Genomic DNA, 13786 nt, shown 5'->3' with positions numbered 1-13786 from the left:
TCAATAGGTTATCCTGGATGATCTGGGTGTGCCTAATGTAATCACAAGCATCCTTATATGTGGAAAAAGGAGGCAGAAGAGAGTCAGGTTTAAAGATGCTACACTGCTGGCTTTAAAGAAGGAAGAAAGGGGCCACAACTAAGGAATGCAGGCAGCCTTTAGAAGCTGGGAAAGCAAGAAAGGGGGTTCTTCCCTAGAGGCTCTAGAAAGAAACCCAACCTGGTTGACATCCCAATTTTAGCCCAGTGAGACCAGTTTTAGAAGTCTGACCTCCAGTACTGTAAGGAATAAATACATATAGTTTTTAAGCCAAAATTGCAGTAAGTTCTTACATCAGCAATAGGAAGCATACTAGGACATCTACTGAGCACACAACTATACCAAATGCATTACAATTTCAAAAATACAGGGGGGGGAAAAAAGTGAAACGACGATTCCTTTCTTCTTGCTCACCCCAATCCAATCTTCAGAAGGTGAAAACGTTGGTGAATGCATGTGTGTCTATGTGTTGTATGCACTTCATAGCTTTTTGTAAATGAAAATAGAATCATGGTGCATATGCCTGTGTAGTTATATAACCTGTTATTTTCATTCTACAATATTACAGCATATTTTCTTGTCAGTATGCATGGATGCACTTCACTATTTTAATGCCACCTAATCTCTAATTGTAAAGCTGCAAAATTTAGATTTAGTCATTCCCACATTAAACACACATTTAAGATGTATTTAACTGTAGTACTTTCATAAACAGAAAGCAATACATATTTTTAAAAGCTTTTGTAAAGATTAAGGGGGTAGTGACTGATATGGGCTGGTGGATATGGGAGAAACAGTACTGAGACCAGTCTTTAAGGCAGAACCTCTTGTTCCCACTATGAGCCTCTTTAGGAATAGAATTACCTGAGCTTCAGACTGCCTCACTCAAGATCACACCTTTGGGGAATGGAAGACAGCCTCACTCATTGACTAATGAAGGTAAAGTATAAATTTTTGGTCATTGTTAGCAAAACATGGGACTCCACTAATAAACATTTCAGCTCTAAAGCTCCCTATGTGGTTGGCCAAGGGGACACCTCTGCCCTGCCCAATCCTCACTCCTCTGTCTCCCTTCCATCAAGTTATTCCCAAGGACGCCTGCTAACAAACAAATACCCTACACATTAAACCCTGTCTCAGAGTCTCCTTCCCAGAGGACCCAAACTGTGAAGCTTAGAGCCTTCATTATAAACATCCCTTACTCTACGCTGTTATGCATAGGATTGGTTATCCCTACCAGAAACACAATCAAAACTGACTTCAGTTTATCAATGTAGAATCATATAGGCCTATATTCAGAGATTAAGGGCACTGAATGCCTCATGCTGTCTGACTATTCTTGTCTTTCTTTAGGGTAGCAATGAAAGGCTTAGCTTCCTTTGTCAATAAACAAACCTGATCCGCTCAAGTCTAATTGGTATTTTGTCTTTCTCTTCCCCGAGGCGCATCTTTTTTCTATGCTGTCACTTCTCTTTCTATTTCTCCACCGACTCCCTGCATTTAGTTGTTTCCTTTTTCCCCCCACAAATATTTCTTAATAACAGCAAGGTACTAAAACCTAATTTCATAAGCAGGTAAAAAGGAAACATCCTGAAAACCTTCTCTAAAAAAAGGAATCTTAAGGTAGCTAATTTGGCACAAAAAGCTTCAAGAAACCATGGTGACAAAGTCAAATATTAACAATTTACTGGATGCAAGCTCTCATTATATTAAAAAAGGATCTCTTCTTAAAACTTCCTAAATACTATTAGGCTAGCACAGCAAAATATATGTGTCAGATGCAGCTAGGCCCCCAAATGTTATGTTTTTATTTTAGAAACATGTTTTTTATTGTTGTTGAAATGACAATTATAAAAGAAAACAAAAATACCATTCGTTTCTTAACAACATATAATTTATTTGTAAAAATCAACTCCCCAAAAACCATGAATTATATCATCAGCGCAGGCAGCAGATCCCATGCTTTTTTTTTTTCTAAATGCTAAATGACACAGGCAGCAATAAAATATGCAGGGAAAGAGACCTGTCACAGAAGGATGTGACAATTTTGATAAATGATGATAAATGGTGATGTTGAACAGCAGTGTCTAAGCTGCCATTTTCAAAAACATGTATTTTAATAATGATTTTTGCCAAACATCATTTTGGAGAGATATTTTGTGTAACACCAATGTCAAACGAAATTGGTCACAGTAAAAATTAGAGTAGAAATATATTTAGTTTTAAATAAAATTATAATTTTACTTGGAATGAGAATGCTTTTTAGATCCAGTCAGTTCCTTAAAATGTTAAATATAGTTATTATCTGACCCAGCAATTCTACTCCTAGGTATAAACCCAAGAGAAATAGAAACATACGTTCACACAAAAACTTGTACATGAAAGTACATAGCAGCATTACTCATAATAACTAAATAGGGAAAAATCCAAACATCCATCAACTGATGAATGGATATACAAAACAATATATCAATACAATGGAATATTATTCAGCAGTAGAAAGAAATAAAGTACTGGTACATACTGTAATGTAGGTAAACCTTGAAAATATTATACTAAGTCAAGGAAGCTAGTCACAAAAGACCACAAATGGTATAATCCTAATTATATAAAACTAGAGGCCCAGTGCATGAAATTCGTGCATGGGTAGGGTCCCTAGCAACTGCTAGCTGCCAGCTGGGGCCTCCCTTTGTTCCACGCTGCCCCTGGTGGTCAGCGCATGTCATAGCGAGTGATCGAACTCCTGGTCAGTCGAACTCCCAAGGAGACACTTTGCATATTAGGCTTTTATATATATATAGATAGATAGATATCCAGAGCAGGCAAATCCATAGAGACAGAAAGCAGATAAGTAGCTGCCTATAGTTGGGGTGTACAGGGGGTGGGAGTAACTGCTAAAATATATGGGATTTCTTTGGGGAGGTGACGAAATGTTCTAAAATTGTACATGGCAATCAATGCACACCTCTGTGAATAGTATACAAAACCACTGAGTTGTACATTAAGTGGGTGAACTGAATGCTATGTGAATTATAACTCTATAAAGATTTTTAAAATGCTAGTCCAAAAGGCCAGTTATGTTGTAGCTATTTATAATGTATGTAGACTTTTATAAAATATAAACCCCTAATTAACAAAATGTTTTTTACTGTCCCCAAGTCTCATATGATTTCCTTATATAAAAACATCTGCCTACCCCACTAAAAATACTACAAGAAGTGAAAAGAAGAAATTGCTTCTAAAATTAAATGTTATTTTCAAAACAGATTTCTCCTTAATATATTTAATTTTCATAATCTGAATGAAAATAAATCCACCCTGTCCATTAGCCTTGGTTAAATTCTGAATCTCAGATAAGTGTGTTTATATTATTCTAACAAACATTAAAATAAATGCATAGTAAAATTAAAATGCTGATATGTGTATCACCTAAAAACATCTTGCACACCATCAGTAGTATATACACCAGACATAGGGAAACACTGATCTAGTTTTATATTCTAATTCTATGGATAAGAAAGTTGAACTTACTAATGGCTCCCAAAAGTCTGTGCACATCAGAATCCCCTAGAGGGCTTGTGTTAAAATGCAGATTACTGGGCCCTGTTTCCAGGGGACTAGGCCTGGAATGAGGTCTGAGAATTTATATTGTAACAAATATCCAAGTGTTACTGATGCAGCTGGCTCAGGAACCACCCTTCAAGAACCATTGACCAGAACCAACTTACCCAAAGTTAGAGTCAGACCAGGATTTAAACTAGAACCCAATTTTTCTCTTTTTTTTTAATAGTTTCATTGAGATATAATTCACATACCATATAATTTACTCACTTAAAGTATACAATTGAATTGTGCGGGTTTTTTGTTTGGAGTTGTGACCATTTTAATGCTTTTAAGCGTGGAGTTCTGTAGAACTAAGTACATTCACATTACTGTGCAACCATCACCACCATCCATTGCCAGAAATGTTTTCATCTTTCCAAACAGAAACTCTGTACCCATTAAACAATAGCTGCCCATTTCCCCCCTCCCCGAGCCTCTGGGAACCTCCATTCTACTTTCTGTCTCTATGAATTTGACTACTCCAGGTACCTTACATAAGTGGAATCACATAATATTTTCCTTTAGTACAATTTAGTTGTTTTGAGTATATTCACAGAGTGCTGGGGTGGGAGGGGGGGGGTGTTGTTGGGAAGTGACTGCTAATAGGTACTGAGTTGTTTTTTCTGGTGTTATAAAATTGATTGCAGTGTGGCTATACAACCCAATTTTCATTTAGATGCTCTAAAATTATATGCTCCATCAAAAATGTTTAATGTTGCTAAATCTATTTAACTTTCACTTAATCTTGTTCTTTACCCAAAAAAGTTATTAAATGCTAAAAATCAGGTTTATGCATTTTGTGTGTGTGTGTTTTTAATCTTTATTGTTGAATGTATGACATATGTTTCCTTTTTTTCCCCATAGTCCCCCTGTAGCCCACTCCCACCACCACCCCGCCTCCAGGCCTTCACCACCCTATTGTCTGTGTCCATGGGTTATGTATATATGCATACAAGGTCTTTGGTTGACTACCTCCCACCCACGCACTCTCCCCAGCCTTCCCTCCCAGTACAGAGGTTTATGCATTTTTAAGACTTCTGCAAAGAGTTGTTTTAAGATGGCGATTGATAAAATTTTTAAAAGAACATTATAATCACCTCTGAGGATCCCTGAGTCCTTTTTCTTGTTCATATATCCTCCCTAACCCCTGAGATAAACATTATCTTCAATTTTGTTTGTTATCTTTCACTTGCTTTTCTTGGTAGTTTTATCACAGTTGTTTCTCGAAATAATATATTGTTTAGGTGGTGCTTTCCAAGCTTTATACAATATCTTTTTACGCAAATTAGTTTTTTACTCAGTATGAAGTTTTTGAGAGGTAGCCATGTGGTTTTTATCAATCGTTCATTGCTTTTATAGCTGGAGAGCATTTCACTACAAGAAAAAAACTCTCAATATTTTTTAACTTATCATTTTGAAAAACATGATAGGTGTACAGGGGTTTGAAAAAATAGTACAGAGAAGTCCTGTGTGCCCATCACCAAATTCCTCCAATGGTTACATCTTACCTATTTATAGTTCAATATCAAAACCAGCAAATTGGCTTTGATATAGCGTGTGTACAGTTTTATGCCAACTTATTACATACTTAACTCTCAATTTTTCTATGCTATTAATGAACACCTGGATTATTTCCTTTATTTGTTTTATTTCCTGCAATTAAAAACAATGGTCCTACCTATTACAAAAATGAAAATCCAAACAATGACAACACCAAATGCTGGTAAGTATAGTATTTCATTGCCTTTTCTAAATAGTTGGAGTACAAAAATGCAATCAGGTTTATATAGTATTGATTTTGCTTACAGCCCACTGCCTAACTCCTTCACTCATTCTAATACTGTATCTGTAGATTCTTTTGGTTTTTCTACACAAACAAAATATCCTCAATGACTAGTGGTCCACTGCTTCTTCCTCTCCAATGCTTAGAAATCTTACTTCTTTTACTTCCTGTATTATTTTAGTTAGGACTTCCTACATAATACTACATAGAAGTACTGTCTTGCCTTGCTAAGAGTGTATGTATCTTGTTTCCAATATTTAAAAGGAATGCTTTCAATGTTTCACCATTAAATATCATGTTTGCTGAATGTACCTTCTAATTATAGTTTGTTGATTTTGTATCATGAATAAATACCGAATTTTATGGAATGCACTTTCTACACCTACTGAGGTTATATTTTCTCATTCAACCACAAATGTATTAAGCACCTATAATGTGTCACACTGCTTTAGACAGTACAGGTAAAGCAGGGACGAAACAGATGAAACTGCTTGCCCTCAGGAATTTATCTTCTATTAAGGGAGAGCAAAAATAATGCATACATTAAAAGCATAGTATGTTACCTATTGATCAGTACAAAAGACAAAGATGAAGTACAAAAGGGAATAGGTAGCATTGGGAAAGGGGTTCTGCAACTTTAAAGGTAGTGGTAAGGGTTTTCTTGAGGAAAAGACATTTGACAAGAGTCTTCTAGCAGAAGAAAGAGCAAGTGCAAAGATAGTCTGAGAAAGTATTGTAAGGCAATATCAACTTCTGGTACAAATTTTAAAGAGAAAAATTTAATATCTGGGTAGGTTAGTAGGGAAATACAAATGTTAATGTACTATTTTAGTTACATATTGCCTGTCACAAGCAATGAAGCTTAAAAATCTCACATGAACTATTAAGCAAATAACAAAAAAGGCAAAAAAAAAAAACCAACAACACTATAACCACCAGCAGAACCAAACTAATATTCTTATTTAAAATACTAAATAACCATTTCAACATAAAACACAGAAAGATAAGTAATGAACAAAACTTATTATTTTGTTCAAAGTAAATGTCATTAGAAAAGTTCAACTTTGGTCACACAAACCTGTCAAAAAATGAACACACAAAAAAAGATAAGTGAATAAAAAAATATATTCACAAGTACAGGACCTAAAACTCATTTGACTCATTATAATCTGACCCAATCCAGAACTAACACTCTAAATAAAGATGACAAAAATAGGAGTCACTCAAAGACCACATTACACGAAAAGAAAAGGAATAGTTGCAGATATGTTAGAGCAAGTTCAAGGCAAATATGGGCACAAAATTTTCAAATGAATGTTAAAAAAGAAAAGAAGACCCAGCATGTTGAACTAGGAAAAAAAATAAACAGATAAAGTGAAAAAAAATACATCTAAAAACATAAAGATTGTCCAAAAGAAAATAAGAAAACTCATAAATTCAAAGGTTACAAAGGTGTTCTATGGAACACATTATTTCATGGGAGGTTAATAGGTATTTATTTAGGGGGGAAATACAGGTTAAAGCTAATATGGATTGTTTATGCAGGACATCTCAAAATCTTTTAAAATGCCACTGTGAATTATGAACCACTAAACTATTCCCAGGAGTAGGATTGTGGGTCATGGAATAAGTATGTATAAGTATGTAGCCTTTCCCATACCAGCTTGACCATGGAACCCTTTATTTCTGGCAAAAACAAAGCACTGTTAAATAAATGCTGTCCTAAAGGGGGATACGGTCAGATGAAATTCATAAAATACTTTGAAGAGTTTAAAAAAAAAAAAACATTTAAAAGAATTTTATGGTTGCTGGGTTGTTTTGCCCTTGTTGATTATTATTGGCAGAAACCCAGCCAAAGAATCAATGCTTTGACAGTCGCCTGGGGGAAGGTCAATAGGGGGAAAAGGAGACATATGTACTACTATTTGTAATACTTTAAACAATAAAATAAATTTTTTAAAAAAAGAATCAATGGCCGAAACCAGTTTGGCTCAGTGGATAGAGAATCGGCCTGCGGACTGAAAGGTCCCAGGTTCAATTCCGGTCAAGGGCATGTACCCTGGGTTGCGGGCACATCCCCAGTAGGAGATGTGTAGGAGGCAGCTAATCGATGTTTCTCTCTCAACGATGTTTCTAACTCTCTATCTCTCTCCCTTCCTGTCTGTAAAAAATCAATAAAATATATATTAAAAAAAAAAAAGAATCAATGGGACCTAAGAACATGAATACATAGATGAATAAAAGGTACAAAAGAAAATGAACCAGAATTCTGACAGGTGTTACTGAAGAGGATATTTTGGATACAAATTCTCTTCTGAAGTAAGCAGTTCAAATTGCTAAATCAGAAAATACAAAGGTTGTACTGGGACTAAGAGAAAAATAAATCACCAGGATAGAATGATGTACAACCAGAATTCTGGGTGATCTTGGAAACAACTATAAATGTGTAGGCAAAGTTAGGTCAAGTCATACAAATAACCCAAGAATTGTTTCCTGCAAAGGCTCTGAAAAACGCTCCAATAAACTAAAATTCACCCTGGGTTTTTTGGAAGTATAGGGTATGTTGGTGGAATTTCTAATAAAGAATAGACTCTGACACTGAAACAAGAATAATCTAATAGAAGAAAAGCCATAAATACAAATATAGAATCTATTGCTATCTATATCTGCATCAATAGATTCTCTATATCTATGGGTAGACTCAGTATCTATAAATAGATATAGATATAAAACACCTGAAATCTTTGAAGTGGTAAATAAATTGAGGCAAGAAACAATGTTTACTTAGACTTTCAAAATGTCTTAGACCAACATTCTAAAACAAAGGCTTTAAATTATTATCAAAGAGGTATTCTCCCCAGATAGGAAACTGCCTTGTTGGCAAAAAACAAAAGAAGGCAAAAGCAAAATTTCAATTATAGTTCATCTAGGGATTTTAGTGTGAAAACTACTTTCATTTTCATATTATTGAAAATGGAACACCCAGCAAATGTCGGGTTTAGAAATAAGTAGTGAAATTTCCAGCTGCCAGGGATAAGTGATGGAGGGTTACCCAGCACAGACTGGGTAATGATGAGACTCAGAGCCATCAACCATGACAGCTCCCCTTCAGGTATGCCGGGCCGTGTAATGCACTGTACACGCATTACTTTGTTTAGTCTTCGCAACTTCCTACAGAAGTAATTACCATTTTAGCCCACACATTTACACACTAGACAATTAAAGCTTAGCGTGGGAAGTAACTTCCCCAAAGATCATTTAGGTCAGTGTGTGGCAGTTATAGTAGCTACTAAATGGGAGAGTTAAAATTTGAAACTTGGCAACTGACCCCAGAGTCCTTACTTTGAACTCCTGCGCCAATGGTTCTCAGATTGGAACATGCATCACCATCCCAGAAGGCGTGTCAAACACAGATGGCTGGGCCCAAGCCCCAGAGATTCTGTGTAAGTAGATTTCGTGTTTATATTTCAAACACGATGCTGCTGCTGCTCAAGGGACCACACTTTAATAACAACTGTCCTAAGCCAAATGATAAAAGGGGTAAATGTTGGTATGGAAAGATGGAATTAAGGGCTTGGGGGGGAGGGGGGGGAATGAAGCATCCAGTAATAGCGGTCAAGCTAAAATCACATGGAAATACACTTGGGCCTTTTGCTCCCTTGGAAAGCAAAAAGTCTTCTTGGGCCCTAGCTGGGTGACTTGGTTGGAGCATCATCCCATACACCAAAAGGCTGCGGGTTCAATTCCTGGTCAGGGCACATACTTAGTTTGCAGACTGAATCCCAGTCAAGGCGCCTAACAGATAGATGTTTCTATCCTCTCTATTTTCCTTCTCTCTCTCTCTCTCTCTCTCTCTCTCTCTCTCTCTCTCCCCCACATCCCATCCCCATCACACTTCTCTCTCTCTCAAATCAATTAAAATATATATATATATATATATATATATATATATATATATATATATATATATATATATCCCTGACCGGTTTGGCTCAGTGGATAGAGCATCGGGCTATGGACTGAAGGGTCCCGGGTTTGATTCCGGTCAAGGGCACGTACCTTGGTTGCGGGCACATCCCAGTGGGAGGTATGCAACAGGCAGTTGATCAATGTTTCTCTCTTATCAATGTTTCTGACTCTCTATCCCTCTCTCTTCCTCTCTGTAAAAAATCAATAAAATATATATTATATATATATATATATATATATATATATATATATATATATATATATACACACACATATATCCCCTCCAGTGAGGATTTTTTTAATGTCCTCCTGGGACTTCAAACAGCCTAATACTATTCAGACCAGCCTTGAGCACTGTGTAAATTTAGTGGCTAAAGGATGTTTCCACGTTCAGGAACTCCCTACTCTAGCTGCCACCACAAATCTTCCCTACCTAACATCCACCACCTAGAATTCCTTTACCAGGAAATAAAACATTTCACATTGTAGCCAGAAATAGAGGCTTAAGAAGGAAATAAACCCTAAAAAGGGAATATAGAATATATCATTTTCTATAGGTTTCATTCAACATGCAAAAGCTTGTTCATAAATTAGCCATAGGTCTAACATAATATGGCATATCTAATTTTCTTAAAACTATAAAAATTCTCTTTTATTACTTTGGAGAGGAAGCATGGTGCTATATAAAAGGCATCAAATTTGGTTTCAGAAGTCCTATATTTGGAAATAAATGAGTTCTGATGAGTCATGTTCTTCACCTTTAAGAAAGGAATATTTCTTCACAGCAATGTGAGGATCAAATGTGATCATATTTGTGAAAGCATAGAGCCAACTATTAGACTTTTTTTTTAACTTGTAAGGATTGCTATTACTACTTTGGGGAATAATACATTTTATACAAGCTGTTACTAGATGTGCATTTTATTTGTTTATGATATAAAAGCTCCAAGTAAAAATCAGGCACTCCCAGAGCAGGACTTGATAACATTTCCCCAAGTGTGAACTCGGTGCAAAAAAAAAAAATCTAGAAAAGTGAATATATGCTGTTTAGTGTTTTAGACAAAGGGGATAGAAACAGCACTGAGAGGACAAGTGTCAAGTCAATCCGCTCCTCAGTGAGGCCTGATCTCTGCCTACAGAGGCTGCAACCAGCTTGTTCTCTTGACAAAACTCTAAGGTAGTATTTTTTTTCTTTTAGTGGAGACTTGTCTGATTGTGAGCTACTGTCCTGACATCTCCCTGTGAAACCTGTAAAAAATAAGGGCTGTGTTCCTACAGCTATGGAGCGTCAGGGAAGGGTCCTGCACACAAGGCTCTGAAACTAGACTAAGGATGGGAGTGTGCTACCTCCCAATGCAACAAGGTAAACACCTACATTCTCCTTCATCGGCTGATGGCAGAGGCCACGATGAGGAAAGAATGCTAAGAAGGACATGGCATGGTGTGATGGCATGGCTTTGGTTATCCTCAAGACTTGAGGGTAATTCTTGGCAGGTTTTCATTGAAGTTCAGGTCCAGGTCACAAACTTGAAAACTAACCTTTAATCTGTTTAAACAAGGCACTGTGTACTAGGTATCACTGGTCATTCCACACTAAACCAAACCTACAACATTTTAGGTAAGCCTCACAAAGCCACAGATATTGGGTTAGGCAAAAACTTCTTAGACACTCCAAAAGTACACTATAAAAGAAAAAAAATTAATCGGGCTTCATCAAAATGAAAAACATTGCATTTCAAAATACATCACTTTAAAAGTAAAAAACAAGCCATGTGCTAGGAGAAAATATTTGAAAATCATATGTCCAGTAAGGGGCTTTATCCAATACTAACTAGTGCTGGCAAGGATGTGGAGAAACTAGAACCCTCATTGCTGGTAGAACTGCAATATTTGAAACTGCCACTTTGAAACATCGGTTCACCAGATGACCCAGCAACTCTACTGCTAGGTAACTTACCCAATGAAATTAAAACTTCGTGTATACATTAGCCATAATAGCCAAAAAGTGGAAGCAATCCAATGTCCAATTGACTGGTGAATAGATAAATAAAACAGTACATCCATACCATAGGATATTCTTTGGCAATATGATACATGCTACAATGTGGCTGAAACTCAAAAACAGAAAGTGAAAGAAGCCAGATTCAAAAGACCACATACTGTATGACCCCATGTATGTGACATGTCGATAATAGGCAACTCTACAGACATAAGAAGTGAATTCTTGGTGAGTGGGTCTGGAGGTGGGAACAGAAGTGACTGCGAACTGGCACCAGATTTCTTTTGGGAGGAGGGTGGAAATGTTGCAAAATTAGGAGATGTGGTAATTGTACACAACCCTATAAATTCACAAATTGTACTTTACTCACTGAATTGTATACTTTAAAAGGGTGAATTTTATGGTATGTGAATGATATCTCATTAAAACAGCCTAAAAATTGAAGACATGTTTAAAAGAAGTCATGGATAGCTCTGACTACAAATCTCACTATGAAATGTTAAGATAGGTATACAGTAGTGTGTCATTTTAACTTGTGCTATAACAAGTTAAATGTTATGATAGGTATACAATAATGTGTCATTTGTCCCACAAATCTTCCCTACCTAACATCCACTACCTAGAATCCCTTTACCAGGAAATAAAACATTTCACATTGTAGCCAGAAATAGAGGCTTAAGAAGGAAATAAACCCTAAAAAGTGAATATAGAATATATCCACAGTATATATTCTCTTTTAGTTCTAGATTTTTTTTTTTTTTGCACTGAGTTCACACTTGGGGAAATGTTATCAAGTCCTGCTCTGGGAGTGCCTGATTTTTACTTGGAGCTTTTATATCATAGGAAGCTTGACTCTTAGGACAAGGAGCATGACAAAGGACTAAAACACCCCCCAACAGGGAATAAGATGGCCATTCCTGAGTGTATGTACTTTAGACTACAAGAAAAAATGGGAAGTCCTCCCCTCGCCCCTACCCAGGACTGAGATTAGAACTTCATGACTTATTTTATGTACAAATACAGGGCACCTGGTTTAAGAAGCTTGATTAGGTTTCCCTCAGCAGCTAACATTACCAAAGTGACAGTAGGGAAGAAAGGATCAGAAGCAAAGACTATCAAAGCACATCCATCAGGGGCTGATCAGCCCCTCAAACAGAATACCACTGAGGCAGGCCAGCAGTGACTTTTCCCAGACCGTGAGGCCAACGGGACAATGGCATCTTTATAGGAGGCGGAAAGATCAACAGTGTTTCTCAAAATGAGGGCATCAGAAAAGCTGTGCTGCTTATTTATGATACAGATTCTCGACCTCACTCTAGAACCTCTAGGAATGATGCCTGAGTATCAGCATTTTTAACACGCACCCCAGTTGATTCTCGTGGACACTGAAGTTTGAAACAAAAGAGATCCATTTTTAGAGAATATTAGGGATAGAAGGAACCTTGATCACCATCTAATCCAAACCTCATATAGTGTAGATAAGACCATGTAGAACCATGAGGTAACATTCTTTTCCAAGATCCCCAAATATTTCTTTAAGCTCTTAAAAAACTCGAGTCTTATAAATTGTCAAGCATATTTACAGACATGAGGGAACATATAATGTACCTTGGAAATATTTTCTTCAAAGATTGATGAAGATAAAATGCTCAGTCACTTAAAGAGATATGGTTCTGCTCTCAGGAAAATTAATCCAGAACACCTCATTACCTAAAGGTGCCAACTAAATGAGTCATCATAATACTTAAATTATTTTTACTTGCTGGTATTTCAGTTTAATTATTGCACTATTTCCCCAAACCTACATTCCTTGAGAAAGCACATATTTGTTTGACAAAAAAAAAAAAAATCAAGTCATCATTTGCTCTGAAGAAGCATCGCTAATGCTACAATCATAATTTTACATTAATCCAGCTTCAAATCTCCTGTGTGCGGGTCCTAAATCATATAGCAAGTACAGCTCCTATACAGAAACTTAGAAATCCAAATGCTTTGACCAGTCCAGATTGTTGCTTCACAGAAATCTTTTGCCCGTAGCCTTTATCCCACTCACAGCTTCAGTAAAATTACCTGCATTCCATCTTTGTTGAACGATTTTGTCATTTTTTAAAAATGGGGAAAATAATGTAAGCCAATATTGGAACTCTCTCGACCTTGGAATATTGATCTAATGGCCTGTCTACTACTACTCGGCTGGTGTCTGACATTTTCTTATGGTAGAAACAGAAAAAAGAAAATCTGCCAACATCAATGATCTATTGGGCTTGCCGAGGTAGGAAACATTCCCAGTACTACCCTACTGAACTGTGGTGAATGATGCTGTGCTGATAATGAACAAGGGAGAAAAAACACCTAGATAGGAGATAGTTGCCAAACTGACAACTGGAAAGATG

The 13786-nt window shown here is 36.5% G+C and overlaps 1 protein-coding gene and 1 pseudogene across 2 annotated transcripts in view; both read right to left on the bottom strand.

The window, feature by feature from the left end:
• NRG1 (neuregulin 1) overlaps window positions 1-13786 on the bottom strand; it is a 1003358-nt gene that overhangs the window by 957490 nt on the left and 32082 nt on the right. The gene's annotated exons all lie outside the window — the stretch shown is intronic.
• LOC308511490 (large ribosomal subunit protein uL22-like) overlaps window positions 1-13786 on the bottom strand; it is a 193614-nt pseudogene that overhangs the window by 174527 nt on the left and 5301 nt on the right. The window contains exons 2-3 of the transcript in view: window positions 11555-11733; window positions 11024-11076 (exon numbers count right to left, since the gene is read on the bottom strand). The product of the transcript in view is annotated as a large ribosomal subunit protein uL22-like (transcript). The remainder of the gene's footprint in view (window positions 1-11023; window positions 11077-11554; window positions 11734-13786) is intronic.

This window comes from Myotis nattereri (genome assembly GCF_964212035.1).
Source record: "Myotis nattereri genome assembly, chromosome: 2".
NCBI classification, from domain to species: Eukaryota; Metazoa; Chordata; class Mammalia; order Chiroptera; family Vespertilionidae; genus Myotis; species Myotis nattereri.
This window is presented reverse-complemented; position numbering and strand designations above follow the sequence as displayed.